The following is a 4,032-nucleotide window of genomic DNA, read 5'->3' as shown; positions in this document are numbered from 1 at the left end:
GAGATGGGTACACTACCTCCACCTCCACCTCGCAAGCTGAGCGATTATTCGCAGCCGTCCCTGACAGATTTTCCACATCTTTCTCCTACACCTGATCTCGAGGGAGTCTAGTTCGAGATCAAACCCCAGTTTATAACGATGATAGAAAGAAAGCAGTTCAGTGGAGCTAAGGGTGAAGATCCTAATCTTCACATTGCAGATTTCTGTCAATATTGCAATACTATTAGGCAGAATGGGGTAACGCAAGACCAAATCAGGGAGATTCTTTTTCCCTTTTCTTTATGTGGAAAAGCTAAATTGTGGTTTAATGGTTTGAATAGAGCTGCACTTGGTATTACTAACTGGAAGACTCTTGCTTTAAATTTTTATAATAAATATTACCCTGCAGAGAAAACAGCTTTATTGAGAAGTGCCATTTAGAATTTTTCCCAGGATCCAGATGAAGCATTATATGAGGCTTGGGAAAGATTCAAGGATCTGCAGAGGGAGTGTCCCTACCATAACTTGGCAAAGTGACAGTTAATTCAAGCTTTTTACAATGGATTAGGGAATGCATCAAGGACAATTTTAGACTCCGCAGCTAGCGGTAGATTCATGAATTTAAATGTTGATGATGCAGGTCAGGTTATTGAAGATATGGCGATCCATAATTCCCAATATGGGAATACTAGAGGTTATGCTAATAAGGGCAAGCATCATGTTGATTCAGTAACCCTTATGCAAGCTCAGCTTACTTCTATTTGCCAGAAATTAGATAGCCTTAGTACTAACATTCTTAATTTTGTTGCTAATGTTTCTGCTGTTTCTAATAATGCTACTGATTTTTTTGTGAAAATTGTGAAAGTGTAGGACATTTTGAGCAAGATTGCAGGAGTTCGATGGAGCAAGTTAATGCTTTCCAAACCTATAAGCAAAATAACCCATACTCCAATTCCTACAATACTGGCTACCGGAACCATCCCTACCTATCTTACCGTAGCACCAATGTTCAAAACCCTCCACCTCCACAACAACCACAACCAGCACCCCCTCCACAGCAAAAATATTACCACCCTCATGCTAACCAGAAACCCCCATCACAAGCCCCTACTACATCTTATGACCCTGCTTTATCAGAAATTAGGGCAATGCTGACCAGTATGCAAAAACATATGGAGAGTAGAGACCAACAAATTGACTCTATTATAGCCCATAATAAAGTCATGGACACCCAAATTGCCCAATTGTCCTCTACCCTTCAATCTCGCCAGCAGGGAGCCCTACCAGCGCAGGGAATTCAACCTACGGAACATGGAAATGCAATTACCCTAAGGAGTGGTTCACACTACGATGGGCCCCAAATGCCCAAAGAGGATGAACCTGATTTAATTGATATTGCTAATCCTGATTCTGTTGTACCAAATGCCCCTGCAGGGCTCCAGGGTAAAATTGCTGATACTAATATTTTTGATGATTCATTGCAGGGTACAACCTCAGGGAAGGATGCACCCCAGGAGAAGAGTAGGGAAGCACCACCAGTTATCAAATTACCATTCCCTAATCGCCAACTAAAGACTAAGTTGGACAAGCAGTTTGGTAAGTTTCTGGAGGTTGTTAAAAATTTGCAGGTAACGGTCCCTTTTACTGAACTAATTACACAGGTTCCTGCATATGCTAAATTTATGAAAGATATTTTGACTAGGAAGAGGGCCTTTAATGAAGTAGAAACTGTAGCTTTTACTGAGGAGTGTAGTGCATTGTTACAAAATAAATCTCCTCCTAAATTAAAGGACCTGGTAGTTTCTCTATCCCTTGTCATATTGGTAATGTCTTCATAGATAAAGCATTATGTGATTTGGGTGCTTCTGTTAGTGTCATGCCATCGTCTAATTGTTCTAAATTGAATATGGGTGAATTAAAAGTTACTAATATTACTTTGCAAATGGCAGATCGTTCTGTTAAATATCCCCTAGGTATTTTAGAGGACGTCCCTGTTAGAGTTGGTAAATTTTTCATCCCTGTTGATTTTGTTGTTCTAGACATGGCTGAGGATACACAAATCCCCATTATATTAGGTAGGCCTTTTCTCCATACTGCAGGAGCCATTATTGATGTTAAAAATGGAAAACTAACCCTATCTGTCGGTGATGATAATATTACTTTTAATTTAGGGAAGGTTTTAAAAGGTCCTATGTTAGAGGAAAATTGTTGTTTGATTGATGTTATCGATATAATGGATGATATTTGTGATGATAGCTTGACACAGATTCTTGCAAGGGATCCCTTGGAAGAAATACTTTGTGGAAATTTGTCTATAGGTGATGCGAGTATCTGGAGTAAAGAGGTGGATATTATTGAAAAAGCTCTTGCCATAGGAGAACTTGATGACAACGAGAACAAGAAGGTAGTAAAATTAGTTCAGGAATCAAAACCTGCAGAGATAAAGAAACCTGAACTAAAAACTCTCCCTTCTCATTTAAAATATGTTTTTCTAGATGAGTAGGAAATGCACCCTGTGATCATTAGTACTGCACTTGATGACCCACAAACTTCCCAACTTCTAGAGGTTCTCAGAACCCACAAAAGGGCAATAGGGTACAGTATTGATGATCTCAAGGGTATAAGCCCAGATTTTTGTATGCACAGGATACACCTAGAGGACAACTACAAGCCCTGCATTCAACCCCAGAGGAGGTTGAATCCTAATATGCAAGAGGTAGTCAAGAAAGAGGTTATGAAATTACTTGATGCAGGTATTATCTATCCTATTTCTGACTCTAAATGGGTAAGTCCTGTTCAGGTGGTACCTAAGAAGGGTGGGATGACTGTTATAAAAAATGATAAAAATGAATTAATTCCCACTAGAACTGTTATAGGGTGGCGTATGTGCATTGATTATCGTAGATTAAATGTCGCCACTAAAAAGGACCATTTCCCTCTCCCCTTTATTGATCAAATGCTTGAGAGGTTAGCTAATCACAAGTTCTTTTGCTATTTGGATGGGTATTCGGGATTTTTCCAAATTTCGATCCACCCTGAAGATCAGGAAAAGACTACTTTTACATGCCCTTATGGCACTTTTGCATATCGTAGAATGTCTTTTGGTTTATGTAATGCACCTGCTAATTTTCAACGTTGCATGATGAGCATATTTTATGATTTCATAGAGTCTATTATGGAAGTCTTTATGGATGATTTTAGTGTCTATGGTTCTTCATTTGATGCATGTCTAATTAATTTGGCTAAAATCTTGAGAAGATGTGAAGAATGCAACTTGGTTTTAAATTGGGAGAAGTGTCACTTTATGGTGACAGAGGGAGTAGTCCTGGGTCATATTGTATCTGATAAGGGCATACAGGTGGACAAAGCTAAGATTTCAGTGATTGAGCAATTACCTCCCCCAGTTAATGTTAAGGGAGTTAGGAGTTTCTTAGGTCATGCGGGGTTTTATCGCCGTTTTATCAAAGATTTTTCTAAGATTGCTAAACCACTGACTCAGCTTTTGCTTAAGGATGCCCCTTTTGTTTTTACTGACGAGTGTCTTGAGTCTTTCAACAGGATTAAGCAGGCTTTGATATCGGCACCCATCATATGTGCACCCGATTGGAATCTTCCATTCGAGATCATGTGTGATGCAAGCGACTTTGCTCTAGGAGCCGTGCTTGGACAGAGGAAGGACAAAGTTTTACATGCTATCTACTATGCAAGTAAAACTTTGGATGAGGCTCAAGTCAACTATGCCACCACGGAGAAGGAGTTTCTAGCTGTTATTTATGCTTTAGAAAAATTTAGATCATATCTAGTTGGTTCTAAAGTTATTGTTTTTACTGACCATGCAGCTCTAAAGTACTTGATAGCCAAAGCTGAATCAAAGCCTAGGCTACTCCGGTGGGTTCTCTTGCTCCAGGATTCCAACATTGAAATAAGGGACAAAAAGGGTGCAGAGAACGTAGTGGCAGATCACTTGTCACGAATCAGGTATGATGAGGGTAAAGATTTTCTTCCTATAGATGATTCATTCCCTGATGACAACCTGTATGCAGTTGTAGAGCA

At 39.5% G+C, this 4,032-nt stretch overlaps 1 non-coding gene across 1 annotated transcript; it reads right to left on the bottom strand.

Moving 5' to 3' along the window:
* Positions 1–399: 399 nt before the first annotated feature.
* LOC145621751 (small nucleolar RNA R71) lies at positions 400–506 on the bottom strand. The gene has a single exon (XR_014108551.1). It is a non-coding gene; the product is annotated as a small nucleolar RNA R71 (small nucleolar RNA).
* Between the last annotated feature and the right edge of the window lie 3,526 nt (positions 507–4,032).

The sequence above is a fragment of the Chenopodium album genome, chromosome 27, assembly GCF_948465745.1.
Source record: "Chenopodium album chromosome 27, dcCheAlbu1.1, whole genome shotgun sequence".
NCBI lineage: Eukaryota > Viridiplantae > Streptophyta > Magnoliopsida > Caryophyllales > Amaranthaceae > Chenopodium > Chenopodium album.
Note: the sequence above shows the minus strand (reverse complement) of the source record. Positions and strands in the feature narration are given on the sequence as shown.